The sequence below is a fragment of the Amblyomma maculatum genome, chromosome 7, assembly GCF_055883805.1.
Source record: "Amblyomma maculatum isolate TAMU_Amacu chromosome 7, ASM5588380v1, whole genome shotgun sequence".
NCBI lineage: Eukaryota > Metazoa > Arthropoda > Arachnida > Ixodida > Ixodidae > Amblyomma > Amblyomma maculatum.
In genome coordinates, this window is record NC_139350.1 from 36,386,925 (window position 1) to 36,409,645 (window position 22,721).

General features: G+C 44.4%; 1 long non-coding RNA gene across 1 annotated transcript; it reads left to right on the forward strand.

Annotated features, from left to right (window-relative positions):
- The first annotated feature begins 20,855 nt into the window (after positions 1 to 20,855).
- Positions 20,856 to 22,582, forward strand: LOC146182987 (uncharacterized). Its single transcript, XR_014708449.1, has 2 exons — positions 20,856 to 21,214; positions 22,444 to 22,582. It is a non-coding gene; the product is annotated as an uncharacterized LOC146182987 (long non-coding RNA).
- Positions 22,583 to 22,721: the final 139 nt, after the last annotated feature.

Genomic DNA, 22,721 nt, shown 5'->3' on the forward strand with positions numbered 1-22,721 from the left:
TAATGTGCCTAAAGAATTTTAATGTTCCTTTAGAGACATTTATTCATGCTGGTTCTAATGTTCTTATTTATGGATAATATATGCCTCTCTATATTTTCTGTCCCTTGCAGATTTAAAGCCTGACTGCAGAATATAGAATTAAATTTCGTCGAACGTGTGGTCTTTTTGACTGAAATGCTGGGAAACAACTTTCGGGAGGTTTTTGCCTGTGTCTGCCCGATGTCCATTAAGCCTTATGTTCATTGGTTGCCCTGTCTTTCCGATGTACTGTTTGTGACAGAAGGAGCATTCTAGAAAGTAGACAACGTTTGAAGATGTGCAGTTAAAGCCTGATTTTATGTTAAAAGTGAAATCGATTGCATTGCTTTTAACCGTGGTGTCTTTTTGTATATGTCTGCACGTCTCACGTCCTGGTGGAGAGCAAGGGTGTGGTTGTATTGGATGCTTGTTGTCGTGTTTACAATGTACTAGAATATCTCTGAGGTTTGCATTACGTTTGCATGTTACCCTTGGTGCCTCCGGAAATATTTTCGTCAGGTGTTCATTACACGTTGGCATGGAATGGTATTTCCGCAGAATAATGTTTCTGTTTGGAAGGGCATTGGAGTATTTAGTTACAAAAGGCTGGCGTTCAGTGTTGGCCTTTGGTGGTTTCGTGATTGCTTTTTCTAGGGCCATATTAAGGGAGCTACCGGGATAGTTCCTCTGAATTAGTGTTGCTTTCAATGCATTCAGTTTGTTAAGGTGTTTTTACTTTATAATTATATCACAATTTATCACATATTATAATATGTATATATAATTGAGATAAGCAGAATATAAATATAAAACTGCAACAAACGCATCAAAAGACGTCCATTCAATATATCTGCAAATACCCACCCAATAGATATCCGGCGACAAACTTCCACCGGCCTGCTGAAAAATGTTGGTGCATAATTTCTTGAGCGTGGTGAAGCAGGCAAAATAAGGCGAAGCAGATAATTGCCGAAAGCCCGCGGTTAATCTGGGCTCACCGAGTCAGTCCCAACTCTATTAACTAAAAGGTAATCGAGGAATGAGCGTCATCTTTTCGCACAAATACCTCGCTTTTATAGTTTAGAATATGTCACAGGGCAGCATAATCCCGAAAACATTTGCCGCTCCAGATCACATGTCGGTGTGAGATAAATTGCAGCTAATGAGTTCCCTACACTAAGGCAACCCCTTACTTTATTCGTAAGATAGCGTTCACACATCACATGACAATTTTGTGTCATAGCGCCGGAAGATGGCACGTGCACGAGGGATGATCCTTTGCTTTACGGCTAACAGTGGTTTCACTGCTCACTGCGTAGGAGTTTTTTGTTGCACAGAGAAGAATCTGTGCTACTGTGTGTAGGCGAAACTAGAAATAATATGCCTTTATTTCGCGACTGTACTTGCGAGGTAATCACCGGAAGCAGCGGATATATTAGCAAACGCTGGAAAGAGTTTTTATTTTATGCTTGTAGATAATGGTACGGTGTGTATCCGACATGTCTGAAGACGACGGGGAAGTTTTAGGCGCTGCTCCGAATTACTACGGCACTGAAGCTGAAGCTGTGTTGCCTGTGTGCTCTGGTGTTCCGGGGATGCTCCTGATGTTGAGCTGAAACTCTTACCTCTTAGGAACACCCCGTAACAATATTAGCGCCTATATTTCGGGGACACGGTAATCGGTGAAATTTAAATCTGCACGTAAATATACCACCGCTCTTTTCAATGCTAATAGATAGATGGTTTTATTGGAAGGAAAAGGCAGAGATGTTGGCCGGAATAATTCAAATCTGGCCTGCTACCCTGTACTGGGGAAGGGGAAGGAGAGAAGAAAGTAGACCATGATGGGTGACGATGTGGCTGAAGGCATATAAAATACAAAAACGGCAAAGAGCACGCACTGCTTGGACACCCTTCCCCTTGTCCTGCCAAGCGCTCAGCAGCAGTTCCTCCGACACAGGCCTGTGGTCCAAACGCTTCAAGGAAGCGGCTAGCACCCTGCTTTCACACGCATACGTTAAACACACCAATAATATATAGTCCACAGTCTCTGGCATGCCACAAGTTGAACATTCCGGCGAGTCCACCTGTCCAATGCTAAATTTAGCATATGTCGTATCTGCGCAAAAGCCGCCCACCGTTGCTGATCGTCCATCGCTCCAAATTCGGATTAACATTGATATTGCACTTTACAAGGCAATCGGAAGGGCTATCTGGTCTAAAAATTGAAACCAAAGACCTTGACGAGACCCAGGCAACACTTACAAGGATGGTAAAGCGAGACCTCTGAACAATGGACATGTGTAGCTGTACAACAAAACACTATATAAGCATAAAAAATACACATAGTAGATATAAATATTCTCTTTCTATGAAAAACACGAAGTGCACTGAATGATGAAGAGGCATCATAGCTACAGAATGAAAAAAAAATCAAGGAAGCATACTTTAAAGTAATAATTTGAAATCACAACGTAGAGGCAATCCGTAGTACTTGAACCGGTGTTGGGCATTTGCTGTGTGAGTACTTATTTTAGATGGGCGGGAAATTCGGGCGCAGGGACTGGAGTTTCCAATCGATGCGGATATACATATTAACCCATTTTTATTTGCTTCGTGTCACTGTCATTGCGGTGGTGAAAGATGTCATAGTTCATGTAAAATGCATGGTCATAAATTACAAAAGTTAACGTTCAATGAGACCTTAAGAGATGACTCCTAGTTTTATCATCACTTACGACTGCTAGTCATGATTCACGCAGCATGGCTCGGCAGTTTACAAAATAACATACTTTGAGGTACGAAATTGTACAAACATTATATATAGGAAGGACGTATAGTCATAATTAGAGGCCTGATTTGTAGGCGCTAACAATGCACGTTTAGGCCCAAAAATAGGGAGGTACATTTCACGCCCCGAAGGAAGAGGTACTAAAGCTTGATCCAAAGTGAGCATTATATAACATCAGAAGTTCGGCGCATAATATATCCCTCAAAATGTCCAAAACACAGGGGCATTGATTTAGAAATTCGAGCACCTTAGAAGTAGATTTCTAAAAATTGCCCATCCCGCAACATACCCTGCAGTTCACATGAATCAGGAAAGGGAAACGGGTGGTCGTTGTCTGTCACGAGAAATCACTGGTACAAACTATTAAAACATATTTGACGCGCCTGGAAACAAGCAAAATGCAAATCAAACTGTAGAAAACCGTTAAGACAATTACTAAAGAATGACGTTTTCTATGTTAGTGAAACTGGCATGTTCTACTGCAAAAATAATAACGAGCAATGAACGCTTCGACAGGAGGCCATATATTTTGAAACCCAAAAATAATATTGTTTATATTACATGACACATAAATTGAAAATCATGACATGTGCAAGAATAATGTTATACTTATTTATTGCAAGCATACGCGGGGCTGAAACATTAATGAATACGTAGGCTGTTTCTGCAAATACTGCTTTGTAGACAGAAGCTTCAAACTTGTGTAGCCATACCTGGTTATATTGATGCTTGCCGCCAGAAGGGTCCGCAAACCCGTAATACCTGAAGAAATCAATTGTTGCCGCACATTGCTGCTTGACACTGAATGTGTCGGTAAGAATAAATAGATCAGACCGGGCCTAGGTTCATCTGCTGAGGGCCCATGGTAGACAAAAATATCCCTCTAGAAATAACCGTTAAATCCCAAGAAACACAAGATACGAAAACGCCGTCGCCTTATTAATGAGCTCAAATTGATTACTTTTATAACTGAAGAAATGTTGTAGGCTGAAAAGAAATGCTCGGTGTCAATGAATGTTGCAGAAGCGCGTTCGCAATTCGAAATATTCGATTCCTTTACTCTTTGGTATCCTGCGATGTTAGACAGCTGTTACTCTTAAAGTGTGCTTGAGCACTAAAAAACCCGCGGTTTTGTAAACGGCGGACTGCTGTTCTGTGAAATGTATTTCGCAACGTTGCTACGAACAAAAGTTACGATTCTTTTTACACATTCTCAATTTATTAATTGTTGTTGAGTGGATTACATCACTCCATTCAAAATTCTTATAGTGGTCGTGAGAAAAGTGAAGTTGTCGCACGAGTAGGCCAGACGTAATATGAGGTAGTCCTAAAAGAAGAAAGCCTAAGTCTTGCTGATCAAAGCACGATCGTCACATGCGAAACTGGCTATGACGGTCTTTATGCCACAAAGGTGGCACTGTAGTATTCAGAGGCTTGCCGTCACTTTACGAAACGTGGGATGATAGCCTCTAGTCAGCAGAGACACATCTGGAAACTGCTTTTTGCACGTACACACCTCAGAATACGCATTCAGAGCACACCCTTGACTACAGCAGTAAATCCATTAGCACCATTGAAATAATTTCTGAGTTTTTCACAAATAAAGTGTAGCTGGGTGGGTGGCATCGATCATCTTCGGCTAAAACGGCTTCAGCACAAGTGCGTTTTAGTGTTTAGCACTACTAGTCACAATCATGGATCTCGCCGATGTCAGTCAGAAGCCGCTCACTTTCTGTCTCCTCATGAACTTGAAGTCGAGAAATAGCAGGTGGCTACACGCGCGTATAGCGGCTCAGCATTGAGGAGGTGGAGCGGCCGCAGGGCTGTAATAGAAGCCGCGCTCTCTGTCCATCCATATCTCCGTGAACTTGAAGAGAAGGAAGGAAAAGTGGCGACGCCCTCATCACGCGACTTAACACTGAGCGGGCGGAGCGGCGGCATAGATGCACCAAGTGAAATAGTAAGACAGTGAGAGAGGGGCTTTTCAGTTGTGGACGTGGGCGCCGTCACTGGGCAGCGTTGCACAAGCGTGTGCAACTCCGGAGCCCGAAGTGAGCACTCGAGTATCGCTTGCGCGTCCTCAACTTCGGCATCTCTCCCCTCGCATTAGTCACTCCTCAGCCTTCACCACGGACAGCTAACGTGCACGCGCGGTGGCCCCTGGATCTCGGCTACGAGCCGCTGGCCGCGTCGTGAAACAGCTTGTGCTCAACTCCACGTCGTAACTGGCGCTAGCATCAAGCGCGTTTCCCCATCTCTTTCGCTCCCCCTATGATCTCACCCCTAACCTTTCGGCCGCAGAGCAGTGCATTATAAAGGTATACATTGTCCCTGTTTTCGTTTATTTTTGAAAATGGTGTAAGGAAAGCTGAGGATCCGTCTGCGCCGCGCATTTACTTTGCGTCGCAATGAATAAAGCCGGGTCCTCTGGGACTGAGGCGCAGGTTTACCGTGCTCGACGTGCTGAAGTACAACGGTCACAAAGGCAGCGGGGTCGTGAGTTTAATGATTCTGATATTGCATCTATACGGTGCTAGAATATAGAAGCGCAAAGAATGAGGAAACGTGCCGAGCGTGCTGAGAAACTGCTCAAGACACCAAGCGTCGTGAAAGGGATGCCGAAGCGAAGAGAAACAAACGTGCAGTAGAAACTCCAGGACAACGGGCTGCGTGGCTGCAAGCGATGGATAGGTATATCAGGGATAAGCAGTGCTACGTTCCAAAGTGGTAGAACACACAAGGAAAGGCCTTGACTATTAGAGGTCCACTGAAATTGGTCACCAAGGAGGGTAAACAACGCCATAACACTGATAAATATTGAACCACCCATCATTCTCCCGCAAATATTTTCTATCTAGCTTCTGTAACACCAGAGATATCGGCGATTAAAAATGACCCTTCCAATTTTCCCTCTCAACTCGTACGCCAAGGGAGCCATAAAAAAAAAAATAAAGAATACAAGAAGCTCCGCCCAGAAATACGTCACTTCGACGAACGTCCGGTTGACGCGCGCTCGCTCGCTGGAGTACTCGCGTCAACCCGTCCTCGCTCGCACACGCCGGAGGAGTTCGCCAGTTCGCGCAGCGACGGTTAGTGTAACCGCGAACCCGTGGTTAGCCCATGTTACACTGCGGACCAAACCTTGGTTACACCACTAACTGCGGTTATCGCAACCCCAGCTTGGACCGAGCTTGGCGACCTCGGTTTGTGTCGTTAATCGAGGTTATGACGACGTCTGTTGACGGAGGCTACTCGTCGGCGCCCGAGTGCGCGAAATGTACGGGCGGGTCTGCTTCACAAAGTTATTCATTTGCCCACTGTATCACGTTTGAAGATCGATGTATAGAATATGGTGCCGCCCGACGTCTTCGATTACGGCCGACAGCGCACAGACTGCGTACTGAAGCCTTGTCTTGCCTGCAGTATCGTTTGAACGGCTTGTTGCTGAGCAGAACGTCAAAAAATGCGCGGCCTTATAGCTATGAAAGTGCGCGGTTTGCAACGCTTGCAGCACGAGATGCCGCGAGCAGGCTGAGGTAGGTTCCACAATTACCGCGGAGGTGGGGCGCGCGAGCGCGGCAAACGACGGCGCCGTGCGTGACCGTCCCTAGTCGTCGCTAGGCCTAAATTGTTTTGCTTCGAAGCCGCGGCGGTCGGCGCTTTGGAACTGTTCAACGCGGTCGTAAATCGTCTACTAATGAAACTTCCTTATAGTGAATCCTATCGTGCCGTAGTAAAAAAATTGTAGGATTAACTCCGGCGACGCAATAATCGCAGAGCTAGTACGAGCAGATCGAATGAGCCGATATGCACCAGCGGCAGCTGGCTTGAGCAGAAACTTGATCGTATCACGGCTATCGCTCTCACCAGCAATTTGCTGCTGGTCGGCTAAGTATGCCAGACGCCAACAAATTTTAGCACCCTTTATTTCGGACATTCGTGCTAACGATCCGCCCTGTCGTTAATTACGGTGTGCGGGAGGAGGGGCCACAGCGGCGGTGTTTACGGCGGTCGAGGAGGTGCTGCCATCGTGCGGTGCTTGACCGTGCTGTTGACGCCTCGTCGGACGACACTCCGGTACTCCTGAAACCACGTTAGATAAATAAGATATTTGTAAATGCAGCTTCGTTCTGCCGATCACTGCGTCGCTTCGGTTGTTGTACTTGATGAGCAATGGCCGCCTAACCGACAAGGGCGGCGAGCTGTGTAACAGCCCGCACAGAGTTCGAGCAGCGCACGAGCAGACGACTTTCGCAGCAACCGGAAGTGTGTTCGTGACGTCATGGCTGCAGTGGCCGCAGCGAATGGCAGCTTCTAGCAAGCCTTGCCACTCAACTCACCCGTGACGTCACGGGTTAAGGAAATAGTTCAATGCGACACCGCCAAACGACGACTTCTCAGCCCTCGAATTTCAAAAAACGCTGTGTTTAAAAATTAATATTAAATCGGTCGATTTGTTCCAAGGAGTTATACTTTGGGTTAGTGCTCAAAAGTATTTGTTCTACACACTGAACACGTTTATCAGTGGCTACTTGGTGGCCGAGTTCAGTGGACCTTCAAGTGGCTCCAGGCTTCCCTGACGGAACATATGATCAACAAAACTTCATACCTGTTGTTCTCCGCTCTCGTCCTGTACCCTTCCAAAGATTTCAGCAGAGATTTTCCATGACCGAGGCCGTGATTTTACAGGGGTATGTTTGGATGGCACGTTCTATTGCAATGTTGCTGAAGGAAATGTTTAAATTTCAGACCTTGAGGTTTTTCTCTCAATGTTTGCAGCCCATAAGACCGACCATAAGTCAGAGAAAAAACTTGAAGGCTTTGTATCGTTTTTAAAGGTTTCTATCAAGAATGATCGACTACTGTGATTAAGCATTTGCACGGTGTCCTTTAGTATTTTTTATGCTGGTCTCGATAATGCTTCCCTGTGCGAAAATTGTGCGATACTGACACAGATATCTGGTACATAAGATGTAAACACTGAATATAAGAAGAGGCGAAAATATTCTATGCCATGAAAAGGCTTGTGTTTTGGGCATATTGCATCAGCGGGCAAAAACAAGATGACGCTGAAGCATCATAGCCTTAAAGGTTAAGCGATCGCTTTTTATTCTCCCATTTTTCATGATTTTTTTTTATTGGTTTGCGCGGAAAGTAACGCGAAGTATCTATCTGTCTTATATCTGCCTTTATATGTCATTATCATCAACCGGAATATAACAACTGTAGAAGAAAAGGCCTCTCACATATTCCCATTTTTCTCCAATCGACCCTATACTTATTCTAACTTCATCCACTTGACCCTTGCGAACTTCTTAATGTCATCCACCCACCTAATTTTTGCCGCCTCTGCAACCCTTTTCTTTAAATGGAATCAAATCGCTTACTCTTATCAAAAATCGGTTGTCCTTTCTTCGCACCAAATGTCCTGCCCATGGCCATTTCCTCTTCTTAAGATCTACTAGAATAACAGAGTAAAGCTCCGTTGTTGGTTCTTTGTTCCTTGTGCACCAGGGCTGCGCCGTCAGAGACGGTATACGTGTTGCAGCGGAGGTTCTTTGCGCCAGAGGCACCCCTTTGGTGACGATATGTAGCGAAGACTTGAGTACAGGCGTTTACGAGAAGAATAACTGAATATTTCTATGCACAGCAAAGATTTACAATATGTACAGCAGAGATATAAACTGGAGCTCGTTAACAGGGAAATATTCCCACCTCGGCATAGCTGAAGAGGCAGAGCATCTAAACCTTGCCGAGAACCCCAGACTCGGCCCTCGTGCACGGTTTTACACCCCCTGAGGTCCAGCTCTGAATTCCACAACGTCCAATAACAACAGACGTCAACCGGATTAGTTCGTTGCGACCTACCACTCCCACTTCAACCTTAATAGCACTAAATCCTTTCCCCACAAAACAAGCACACTCCGAAAATCATCAAAGTGCTTACAGAAGAATGTTATACGAGCCAAGGTGATTTGGCTGCGTAACCACGCTTCCCGCTTATGCATTCGGCAGCGTTATTGCACCCTCTCGCACAGATAGAAAAAAAAAGAAAAAGAAAAACTACTAGGGTCACGTCCTGCCTACTATACGTCTAGCCGTTGAAAATGTAGAGTCAATGAGTTCCGACAGCCGCCGTCTCTCACCAATCGCCTTCCGTGACTTGCCGAATTCGCTACCCCGACTATCAGACCAAAAAAAAAAAATGGAAAAGAGGAAAGGGCGATCAGTGGTCCTGCCACCGATCGCCTATCGCCGCGGGCGCACCGCGTTTGTTAGGTGTTGTGTAGAACAGCGCAAAAAACGACAGGGACGAAGGAAGGCAACAAGCCGAGCGCTTTTGGACGAAGGAGGACAACAAGACGAGCGCTGTTGGACGAAGACAAGACGAGTCCCTGTCTTTTTTTCGCGCTGTTCTACACAATAGATTACAAATGTGCCCAAGCTTCTCTTTTTTGTGTTAGGTGCTCGCCACCACACTTCATCGGGCGCTTGCGTGAATGGGCGTCTCACCTGCTACTGCGGGGTGTCGACGCGCGCGCAAGCCGGTGTGCATATAATGCCGTCTATATCTCCCACCTCGAGGATCACTAACTGTCATTCAGCTAGTAACCTTGTCATCCGAAATGACTTTGCGTGCTGCGCCTGGTGCCTCGCGGCGCCCTCCTGCCTGCGCACCACCTGCGTCCATTCATGCTACAAAACTGTAAAGAGGCGCTCGAGTCATAGCCACATACCTTCCCCGTCTCCGGGCGCTAATCCGTTTGGTCCGTCGGTTCCTTACAGTCAGTAACTCGAGTTATTTCTCTGACCTACTATGCACGCTTCCTGTATCTTAACGTTGCATACATCATTTTCCGTTCGATAGCTCTCGGCGTTGTCCTCAACTTAAGTAAAACCCTTTTCGTTAGCCTCCACGTTTGAGCCTCATAGGTCAGTACCGGTAAGGTGGAACTGTTATATACTCTTGTGCAATGCCGGTAATCTGCTAGACATAATCTGGGAGTACTTAACAAATGCGTTCAATACGAATCTTCCCTAGTGAAAATAGTTTTATGAAGCCAATAACCTCAAATTTTCTCACACAATCTCGACGAATGGAGAGGAGTCGTCATCACCAGTGCCAGGGTAGTGCCTTTCAAACGTTCGTGCTGCGAGTACGCGGATCAAAATTGTGTTAAATGGGGTGTTAAAAGTAGGAATGCTATCCCATGCCCAGTCATACCCTCACCAAATAGATTTAGAGCACTTAAGAAATATTTCCTCCTTACAGAAGTGTCTCAATAAAGTGGCTATTTGCATACTTTGCCTGTGGCGTAGTATTTTCAGTATGAAATTATCTTTTTTTCTCGTTTCGTTATTTTTGTCATGTAACAGCTTTTAGTTTGTATCATGTTGTTTTTGTATTATAGTTGTTTCATTTCGCACCGGTTAAAATGTATTTTGTTTTCTTCCTGAGTCGTCAGTAGACATACTTGTATCCATTTTGGGATCCACGACTAGTCTCTGGCTAAGGATTCGTCAGTGTCTGATGCAATCCCTGGTCCATTTTGAAATAAAGAAAAAATTGAAAAAGAGTTGAAATTGAAGGCGAGGTCAAATAAATGCTCCAGGCTTGACTTAAAACACACCTTTAATATTTGAACACATAGCTGAAGTAGAACAAAATGGCTGAAAATTCTACAGCGCGAAACACACGGCACGAAATAGCATAGCCTTGCGCACGTAAGCGGCTTTAGCTAAATACAAGCTTAGATTCTTGGCGACAAAGGTTTGGTAGGACAGTTATACAGTACGTAGCACCAGAAACTCTGGTAACACAAAGCGAGAGCAAGCGTGAGGGGCTCGCACTGACATCTAATTTATCTTCTGTGTAGCATAGAATAAGAAGTTCGTTTTAGAATATGATATTTAAAACCGCCTATTCGACTGAACTTCGGAGCATTTATATGGATCGTTGTGCTGTTCCAAATAAATCTGTTTCTGTCGCGGTTTGCAAAATTTCCTATTTTGCATGAAAAAAAAAAATCCTGAATAAAAATGTTTTTTTTAAGCCATTCAAAATTTCCTGAAATTTTGCTACTCCTAAGCGACAACAACGCGGGCAGGTTCAAGTTCAGGTTCAAGATACCTTTATTGCCGTCGATGTAAAGGCTCCTCTACTCCCGCCGTAAGACCCTAGGGTGCCTCCAAGGGAGAGAGATCCCCACAGGGGGACGTCTTTCGCCAAGTGTCCCGTGCCATACAGATGGCTCCTCCGGAGCCCGGCACCCCAGATATATTCCTCTTCGACATCTCACTTACTGAGTGAAGTGCCTTCTTGCTGATCAACGGGCCTATTTATTCAGCTTAGCCTCTAACAGGCCTAAATCGATGTGTGTATGAAATATATAAATGTAGCAATAACGCGAAACTGAACTGACTAGGAAAGCATCATGCAGCAGTAGTTCAACGCGTCTCATCCCACTTAATGGTCATGCATCACTGCCAAGAGTTTGCGCCGCGGTATGTGCCGCATGACAAACATTAGCGCAAAGGCACATCTGATATGCTGATAGGCGTCGCTGCGAAGGTGAACGGCAGCAGAGTTAAGGCCCCCGTACTGTCGTTTTTAGAGGCGCTGCGCCCGTCCGCCTTCCGCCAGCTGGCGCATGCGTTCGGCACGGGAGGCGCATTGGGTGCTATACGGTCACTTTTGGGCATCTTTTGGGTGGCGGATTTCTCCAGCGCTCTGATTGGCGCGCCCGGCGCGCGCTGCTTCGAACGTCGAAACTGCATATGACTGCTGCGGCGCTGGTTTGGGGAAACGTTTCCTCTTCACGGTGGCTCTCGATCGTCGGTTATCAAATTAATTTGCACCCAAGCTGTAGAGTTATTGAGCCCCCGCATATACAGCACAAACAGTATGAACTGACCATTAGAAGAGCGATTAAGTCGCCGGCGATGCAATCATCCAGCAACAGCGTAGACACACGCATGCCCCAGCGGCGCCTGCTTTCGCCGTCTACTTGGTGTGTTTAAGTTAGTATGAGGAGAGGACGGCACGAATTTTTTAAGTACTCCCGGACATTTACATTGAAAGATAAGGTGTATATATTCATATCTCCCCTGCCTGTGTTCGCGCGTTCACTTCGGTATAGCACTCGCGGCAAAGATGCAGGAGCTGGTCATTTGTTTTCATCCGAAATTACAGCCTAAACACATTTTACAACAAGCCTGTTTTACTGTGAGAAAATAGACTGCAAAGCATAAACAAACATGCACATCATTTGTAACATGTACAGAAGCACTGTTCTCCGTGCGGTTCTCCCCGGTGGTAGCAATCTCTTAGTAGCGTATATTTCGCCACGTAATCCTCATTTCTGTCTGCAACGTACAGCTGTGGTGTTGCATATGAGATGCATTTGCACGCAGAAAATGTGTCCAGGTTCATGACAGTAACAAAACTTTAAAAGTGCATGGAATCATTTGTTATGGTATCCATGCCATAGCAAATGATTCAAACAGTGCATGTTCAAATTGCCTCTAAAATTCAATGTGTTTACTTCTTCAAAGACATTTAAAATAGCTGCTCAAATAGTTTATTTGTATTCAGTTTGGTTTTCAGCACTATTCATATTTGATTCAGCAGCAAGACTATGCTATTCGTAATCAGTTTGGTTGGCAAAACTACAATTCGCATGCCCCCCAGTACGTAATACTAGTTTCTCCATCTCTGTGCTCAGTGCTGCCTATATTAATGAGTGCCTTCATGTCAAGTGCAGCATACACTTCCTGTTCTTGACCTATGCCATTTTGTCTTCCTTCGTTTAATGTGTGTGCACTGCTTTTGTCATTTCAGACACAGAAAGTAGCAAATGAAATCTGGTGACTGAGTGTTAACATGCAACACAGCTCAAGCTACTCAGCTGCGGCATGTACTGAAAAGAATTGTTACCAATTGAGACAGCCTCTACCAGTCAAATTTCAAGTGAAATATTTGTACAGTTAGTGCTGAGCACAAATAAACAAGAATTATGGTACAATTGTGCTGCTGCTGAGGAAGAGTCCATAAAGTTTTCGAAACATTGCATGATATGAAAAGACTATGCTAAGTACAAATATGTATATATTGAATGTTTTGTGTGGAATGAGTGTTTTATTCTTCTGTTGTAGTTTTATTTCACTGTTTCTCATACTTAAAAACAATACAGTTAAGAGTAAGCACTGAAAAGTCGCGTCACTGCACGACAGAGTAATAGTGCATGGCCGGAGCGGTCAGTTGGGATCAAGAAATACTTAGTGCCCACTGCCTTGCATCAGCTAAGGGTCCCCACCTTAGAGAAAAATTGTCTAGGGGCTAATTGTAAAACAGTGATCAAGTGTAATGGCACGTTACTTAGCTGCCAGGACAGCATGCAGACTTGATGGAATTTTGACTTGTCTGTGAACATGAAATACTTTACTTCTATGACTAGTGTACTTACCTACCCGAGTTCTTTGCTTTGTTTACATAACCATACTGCAAGCCCATACATTAAGTTCATCGTGGAGTGAATGCACAGATCCTCAATACAATTCAAAGAATAGAAACCAATTGTAGTGGCATGTAAACACAGTGCAGTTCTCCAAAATAGTCACGACAAAACTGCACCTTGTGATATCGAATAAAATATCCCCTCTGAGAATTCAATACTCTCATGAGAAAGAAAACTGTGCTTGGAACTCTGAACTGTCAAATAAAAGAAAAATGGAAGACAGCGAGTGTGGGTGGATGTTGGGAGTCCTTGCCACGTGAGGCTAAATGCCTTGCAAATCCAGATGTTTTATACTTGGTGGCTCGTGTAACAAGTAACGAATGCTAAGACAGAGAGGCAAGGAAAGCAGCACTGAACTGCAAGATGTTTACTAGGTCAATATTATAATTGCATATAGTGAGAAAGCTGCTGGATAATCTTGTCAATTCAAGAAAAATGCTTTTATTGACTGTTTGCAATCCCCTGGCCTGTTTGAGACTGATTAAAAAAATGCTGGCGATGCCCACCATCGAACCGTTTGAAATTATGGTTGCATTTTGTACTTACACTTATTCCCTTAATCAACTGACACTGGCAGTGCTTTTTTTCCTCAATGCTACCTATGCTTAACAACTCATCTAATGTAGCTTAGTGTTTTGGGTTGCTCATCTCACTGAAGTTTGTGTATTTATGGGCACATATGGAGGCTTCTGGGTCATTTTACAATATCACCAAGCTGCAGGTGTACCGTAAAAAACACATTTCATGCTATGGCCAACCGCTGCAGGATCCTTCGTCAGGGAGTCTGTCTCTACAAAAGCATTAAATGTAAATGTATGGGCCAGTGAGGCTTTACATAACTGCCAAAGGATGCATGCATATGTAATAGTCATTCGCAACTCATCCATATGTGCCATTTAGTAACTCAAATAGCATCTGCCTTGCAATGGAAACATGCCACTAGGATGCTACACGTGTTGACCATTTTATGCTTGTAGTACTTGCTGTAATGCTAGTTGGTTCACACTGACCATTGGAGCGGCGCAAGGACATCATCACAGAAAAAGAAGATGGAAAGAAAGAGCGCCTTTCAATCCCTCTTCTTTTCCTGTGATCGTGTTCTTGTGCCGTTTTATTGATCATGTTTTCTGGGTTACTATTTCTTGAATGCGTAACAGTGCCCTCGCTTCACTGCCACTGGAAGGTTTTAGTCTGTGCCTCATTCAATAGCCCTGGGTTTAGATCGCCCCACCAGATTCTGCTCGCCTGAAGAGCTCATGCTGCATGATAAGTCATCCTGTCCCGTGTTAAATGCGTGTAGGTTTCTGTATGCATTCCTGATACTATTATTTTTGTTTTGCCTGTGTTTCAATGTTACTTTTTAGATGTTTCCAGGATCATGCACAAATTCCTGTGATGCTTTGGGGATGCGTTCCTACCTGCGCTGTAGTGGGTTCATTTCCTTCTCTGCCATTGTGATTTCCAATCATTCACTGCCCAAGCATTTGGGCTGCGTCGAATAACATTGGCCAACACTACTGCTTCTTATGCGCCTTGTTTTTGTGCTTTTCGTTCCCACTTTGTTCCCCTTAAAGCTGGATAGAAACTAGCCCATGCAGTTTCACACCTGGGAGAACCTATCTGCTTTAATGCGTAGTCCCCAAGTAGACAAGAGGGGGGGGGGGGTACTGTTGCAATGCAGCAGTGATACACAGTGATATGCACAACATATAACAGTGATGATCGCACCTTGTAAACTGGCAGGCAATGCTGTTTCGCCTTTGAGCAGTGTGGATGACCAAATTGCTGGGTTCTTTTCTATCACAAATTGAATAAATAGATAAGTTGGCAAAGCACTACTCTTGCTCATTCATTGCAATTGTGTTTTCTTCACACATGCAGCCTTGTCCTGTAGTCTCACTTCTTCCTACTTGTGCAGTGTTGCATGTGGAGACAGGCTTTATGGAATTTTCCATACAAAGGGGTCCTTGCAATCAGTGTATACAGTGACAGCTTCATTTAGGGGGACATTATAAAAATAGCCAGTGAGCTCAACAGAGAAAGAGAAGTACGTTGTTCTGAGAGGACACATAACATGCTGTAAGGTGCTGTGTTCCAGAGTTGTGAAGCGCGCTAAGCTTTCGGTCAATCCGAGATTGCTAATTAGGTACATGCTGACGCAACTGCATGAATTTTCCCTTGACAACCATATCTGTGGAGTACTTAGAAGCACGCCAGTGATTTTAGGTGTATGTCACATGGTTTTTTGAGATTTCAGGCTGTTTGTGTTGCCTGAGAGTAATGCTGCACTGATCTGGTTGAAGCCAGGAAATTCAACAAAGCAAAGGATATTTTATCCAGATTTCTGCATGCTATACCATTAACAAAAAATGAATGATGCCTGTCTGTAGCAGCAAGCTTAAGCTGTTATATGCATATCCCTAGTTGTAGCATCTCGCATCTGTTACCAGTACAGTGGTCTTTGAAGTCAGAAAATAAATGTTTATCCTCCCCATTCTGGTTCTCCTCAACATTTGGTTCTTGCCAAGTAATTTCCATTTTTTCGCTACACTAAGCAGCAGCATTTAACATTCTCAAGAAGCATCTGTTTATGCGGCTCAAGGCAATGCAAGGTAATGTGGTTGTGCGACGGGATTTTACCCGACTTATCATGCTGTAGAGGGTTGAAACTATCGAACTTTCACGGTTTAGTCTCAAGGAAACTTGTTTGAAAATTCATCTTGCTCAGTTGCAACTCATTTGAATTCGTCTTCCCCTCATTGTGATCAAGGGCCCTTCCATGATAAAAGTGTGCAAGTACCTGTATATAGTTGTATCATTGCAACTGGAAGAATGTTTAGCCAGGTTGAAAATTCCTTTCAGATTGTACATTTTTTTCATTCTGCACCATAATATTGCCCAATTCATTTCAGTCTTATAATGGGCCTTACCATCTTTCTTAGCCATTCATTTGGTGGCATCTTGCTCTGTTGGGCCAAAAATAGAACGACAGAAGTTGATAACACGGCTTGTGCTCTATCGGGACATGAACCTCGTCTCTTGTTTTTGGCTCAGCACCCACAACATAACGATTAATCAGAACAAGACATGGCACAGACAAGACAGGCTTGCTATAATCTAGCTATAATTGCAAGAATTATACTTCATGCAAAATCAAGCCACTGAGTGGTGCCGATGCTTCTGTAGTCACATCAGAAAGCAGACAGTGGAGATCATTTCATTAATACAAAAATGTTTCCAGAAAGGTCACATCGCACCCAAGGCTGTTTTCAGGCACAGTACACACAAGCCACAATCAATATTTATGATGGACACGTTGCAGGAAAAAAGCCGTGCATGCGTGGTCACTACAGGGGGAAGAACAAACGCGACTACCTGCACAGATTAAACTTTATTTCTGCATTCAGAATGCAAGATATGTGTAGTGAGCTTTTCAAATGAATCAAATACTTGTACGCAATTTCAACCACGCAAAAAATTACGAAGTGAAAATTAAAAAAAATCAATCAATGAGAGCAGGAAATCTGCAGTAAATAATAGGTGCATGTTATTGCCATTATGAAAAGCATTTTGTTTTTGTTTTTTTGGCTGTTCATAAGACAATGAGGGAAATGTATATTGCAAAACAAGGCTGCTGGTCAGCTGTTCACAGGATTTCACGTGACGTCTGAAGTGCTTACGTGTGCAAACTGCCTGTCTTTAGGGTACAAAAGCTTATGAGATGCTATTTTCTGCATATACCTTTTGTTTTTCTTTGTAATACACTTGAAAGAACTGTGGTTGCAGCCCATTTCTTAGGAAACTCAGTCTGAAATTACCTGCTCCTTCTTATACCTCTGCGATGTGAACACTTTTGATCCTCATTGAGGTTTTCAGGAAGCATTGAAGCATCCGGTGCTGCACGACCGTTTTGAATGACCACTGAGAAGCTTCCTTCGTGTGCGTTAGGTGACATCGAGGGTGGCAACGCCCGCTCTCGGGTGTGCTTCAAAACTCAAGAGCACTCAGAAACAGCTTCCATCCAAGCAGGCTCGGGCACGATTGCACGAGTTGAATGCAGATCGAGTTCAATGAGGGTCGAAAGTGTTCGTGTGAGAGAGGTATTACATACCTTCTACTCATAAATTTCTGCTATGAATATTCCTAAAATCTTTGCTCCTTGACTCATACTTGAGAGTACCAGCATTCATCACTCTCATGAAGTGTTAGTGCATGCAGCTTAAGGCATGCTAGATGTAAAAATTTGTCTTGTGCCGTGTATTTGCACCCCAAGGTTCGCACTATGATCTGTGAGCCGCATGATAAAGCTGAATCCATGGAGCCCTATACACTTTCGTGCAGTTGGTTTTCTACTGAGATCTTGCTTGCAGGTACTCTTACTCTTTATTATTATAACTCACAGTGCGAGGTTTTTTTTTAATGAGAATATCGTGAGGACTGTCCTGAACAATGTGCAGAAAACTTCCATCCTTCTACCCTAATACTGCTCCAATGGGGAAACTGAATAGTAACACATAAGATGGCATTTCATTTCAGATTGTGTCTGTACTTTTCTTCCTGTACCATATAACACTGCCCAAACTATTACACTTGTCCTAAAAAACCTTACACACCTTCTTAGCTTTCTCAGCCATTTCTACGGTAATCGTTCCATTCACAGAACAAGAATGTTTTTTTTTCTCGGCACTAAAGCTTGGTTACAAGCCTGCCGTGATTGTGTGCCCACATCTCATACCTATATATAAAGAAGCCAAGAACACTAACAACAATACCGTCCGCGCACGGTTGTAATGAGAGCATTTGGAATACAACGAATAATCCAAATAAACATCTGTCGAGACATCACACGAAGCAACGATAAAAAGCAACAATCGCAAACATACTTCACGATGCATCAAGCAGCAGATTGGTGCCGACTTCCCGACGCTTCTCCGTGCAGCCAAAATCGTTTAGCGCAAGTAAAACACAGTTTTCAGAAAGGGCACTTCGCACCCACGGCAGTTCTGAAGCACAGCACATACACGAAACACGATTGATATCAGTGATCGGCACGTAACACGAACAACATCATATATGCTCGCGATCGCTGCACGCAGACGAATGAATGCGACTAGCACAGCTAAAAATTCATATCAACATTCGGAAAACAAAGCGTGCGCAGTGAGCTTTTCACTCGTAACAGATATACTTGCATGCGATTTCCAACTTGGCATAACAGCAGACTTTCCGAACGTATCACTTTCGCTACACTCCCACTAATTGTCGCTGCTATGAAACTGTCTACGCGCACAGGGAATTAATTCACTACGGGGAGCTGCTTCTTGATGCTGTCCGTGAAAATCCTGCAGCAATCACAAACGGCTCCAAATAAACACGTCGAGGCACCGAAACTGTGTAGCAGTAGTACATCTTCCGTAGGTTTGTCGGGCACTCGTAAACTCGGTGCAGGCCAACTCAACTGGGGGAACTGTCACTCGATGCTTGTGCACATGGCAAGGCAAACTTCCAAGTTGCTTTGAATAATCGTAATAAACGAGCAATAGCGACATGAAGTCTATCTTTCATCGACAGGCACCATCCACCTAGGCCTTGTTTCGCCTACGCTCGGTCGGCGGCCATCTTTGCAAAAGTAGGAGGAGCTTGTGATGCGCCTCCAGAACGCATGCGACAAAAGTTCAACTTGACGAACTCTGTGCGGCAGCCGGGCGGAGGACGCATGCCTCCGTCCGCCCTATTGTTAGGACCTGGCGGATACGCCCTCGAGCGGACGGGCGCAGCGCCCAAATAGTGACCGTACAGCAGCCTTTAAACGGTTGGGGGAGGAAGAACGGCTGGATGGTGACTCAATAGGCGCGCAGGACGGACTTGACGAGTGACTACATAAGGAAGCCTGAGCAAGAGTTTCGGAAACTGGGAAATGGCGAAAGTCATGCACGCAGCATGGCGTGCAAGTGTAGCATATTGGCGTCTATCGCTTGTCCACACGAGATTGCGTGCTGTGATATCTTAATCTGGTTTTTGCTGCTTTGGCTCCGCCTAATTTGTGGGGTTGAAAACGAAAAAAACAGTGCTTTCAATAAGCAGCGAACCTTGCGTCTCCATCCTCCCTTTTTCTTTCAAAACATTGACTGAATGCGTCTGCTACGCTATAATATAACTGCTGCTTTCAGAATGCTTGAATTTCTTTAGATAACACGTATCTGCGATGTCTACTGCTTCAATGTCTTTAGATAACACGTATCTGCGATGTCACATTTGACATACTATCGAACGTAAGAAACTAGAGGGTTTCATCATGGTGATCTTGAGTTTAGCGATCGACATATCACTGAAATTCTTAACTCGGTCTTATGCAACGTCCTTAAGGTGGCGGGTCTACGGTCGCCATCTTGGAAGTAGTTCAGATTCTGCCACCAGGCTACGCCACTAATCCATGACTGAGGAATTGAGTACCCAGCCACTCAGCCCTCTCGACTTGAGCTGCCTGAACGCTTTTCTTGTGTTGCTGCGTGGACTTTCAAAGATTTTTGCGGCTCCACAGCAGTGTCCAGGCAGAGAAGGGAAGGATTTTTGTCCCCGTCCTGCGCAGCATGGGCTGCCCCACTGAACTCCCCTCTTCAACCCACGCACCACTACTTCGAACAATACGCGCCCTGACAATTGGACAAGAGGCTTCCCTCTCTTGCCTATACTTCGTCTCAGAAGATGTTTGCAGCACAGTGAAAAGCAGAGGCACCCCAGCCGGTCCAACCAGGATCACGCATACAATACCCAGGTGGAAATTTTCTGCTGGTTTCTTGCTGGAAGCTGCTGGTTTGTGCTGGAACCAGCAGGTAGCCTGCTGGATTTTTGCTGGTTGTACTGGTTCCAGCAGGGTGCTTGCTGGTTTTTCACTGGTCCCAGCAGGCGACCTGCTGGTTTTCCACTGGTCCCAGCAGGCGACCTGCTGGCTGTGCTGGTTCCAGCAGTGAGCGTCTGCTGGTCTCAGCAGGCAACCTGCTGGCTTTGCTGGTTCCAGCAGGGTGCTTGCTGGTTTTCTTTGCTGGTTTTAGAATTTTGCTGGTTCCCTCCTGGAATGCTACTGGAACCAGCAAGTAACCCACCCAAGTTTACAAACGCATGTAATGGAGTTCATTTACGCACGTGAGAACTTGTTGCATTGCCCTATCGCGAGCTCATTCATTCTACAAAAACGTAGCACGGAAAGTATATACCCGTTTTTACACCATGTTTCCGCTCCGTGATCAAAATATCACCGTAGCTGCGAAAGACACCTTTTTAAAGAAGCTATGCTTTTTTTTTTCGGCCGGTAGCCGCAGTGTTATACCGCTATGAGCTATTGCAAACATCAAAGATGCAAAAAATGTTATCTGATCTTTACGAATTTGTTTATCACGGCGCAATGCACGAGGCTGTTACTGCTGTCACCATTATCTGCTAGCGTAGCAGACGATGCGCCTTCGAACGATCTGGTGCAACGATCAGAGCAGAGCGAATACAATTACGTGTAAGATGGTATACAAATAGTAATATTAGCACAATTTGAAATATTTAAGGAGTATTTTTTCGTAACGTGACAAACGCGCATTTTCAGCGCTTACAACACTATCGTAACCAGTCTCCGGTTGACGCTCAACAAGCCAAAAGAAGCCGTTCCGAAGTTTAGACATTTACATAGTGAGCTGTTCTGTGCTGGCTCGTGTTTGCGAATGCAGGAGTGTTTTGTGCTTTTTACAATATTTAAACGTCGTCGTCAGTATGAATTATTTAAGGCATTTTACCTGAAACATCTACGTAAGTTTGAACCGGTCAAGGTGGTGTAACAACTTCTGTCAAGACTGAGAAATGTGATGTGACATCTGCAAGACCTAGGACCTGCGTGTGTTTGGTAAGTAAAAAAGTGCATCTCATTTCTTTTTTTTTGTAGTCCTCGCGTTGTGTAACGTTTAGTGGATTTGCGAGAGCTTATTATAGGCACAGAGGAAAAGAACAGTGAAGCAAGCGGGAACTGTGACTCAAGCGCGCACCACTGCCAGCGCAGTTCGGCAGTGATGAGATCCGCTTACTAGTCGAGTGACTAGTAATTGACTAGTAAGTGAGCTGGTAATTTTGTCGTCCCTAGTTTAAAATAGGCCATATCATTTTGCCGAAGTATCATTGGTGCTATTTTCGGCAAGTAAAATATCTTTGTCGCCTGATTGTTTTTCGCATTGTACGAACAATGGTGAACAGCCAAGGATTCAAAGAACGTCTAATCGCAAGTTAACACACTGTGCAAGTTAAAACACATTCGATACGGTTCGTTGCAAATAGACTAACTAGACTGTCTTTCCATGCCAATCCATTTGCAGGGTATGGGTGTATGACGAGTGGCATACCAAACAAGGTTAAAAGAATATGCCGCTAAACAGTCATGTCTGGCTAGCAATGGGTATACCTCTGACATCTCTGATTTAATTTAAAGGAGCGAACAGTCTACGACTCCAATGTAAACGTTGGGTATAATTTTTTTTTTAGGGTTGTTGTTATTAACAAGAATGAGTCTCATGATGATTTTGGGAGAAATAATATTGCATTTAAAGCGGCATTGTTTTTCCTTCCACATTTCATTTAATATTCTTTCTCCCTAAATCATCTTAACACTCATTCTTATCAACATCGACAACAAACCTAAAAAGAAAAATTATCCCCAATATTTACCTTGGACTTCTAGACTGTTTGCTCCTTTAAATTGTATCATAACGAGCCCCTCATTTCATCTAACCTTTCTGGCAATACCACACCAGTTGTTACGTTGCATCTGCCTAAAGCAATGCAGACACTTTCCTAGGAGTGGCGTTCTCATGGTTGAATGAATGAAACGCCATGGGTGCGTGTGGGCATTGGTGCAGCCTGCACAGGCACATGCAAAAGCTAGCCATCCACACATTAGTAGAAGCGCTGCTCATTGAAAATTTTCTCTAAACGTGGTTTGCATCCCACTTGACCAGTTCTCATGTGGATTTGCACCAAATATGTGGTTCTTGGGTAGATGCTTTCAATTTCCATTATTCATATTTTATGTGCAGTAGCATGGTTTTGGTAGCATACTTTTCTGGTCTGTTTTTTTTCATGCAGCTACCTTCATGGCACCATCCGAGTTGGAGCTGGAGCACACCTGCTGCAGTACCACAGTCTCGAAGGGAAAATGTGTCCATGCAGATTGCAGAATTTATATGGGCATGGAAAATAAAATTAAACTGAGTCATGACTGAAACCTCTGCTGTTGCCATTATTTTCTTTGTGCAGTCCAAGGCAGTCGCTGCACCAAATTCTCGTAGGCTGACAAGCCCCCAGAGAACCAATCCACCAAATTCTGACTATATGCAGCCCTCGGTTGAAACCTAGCAGCCAAT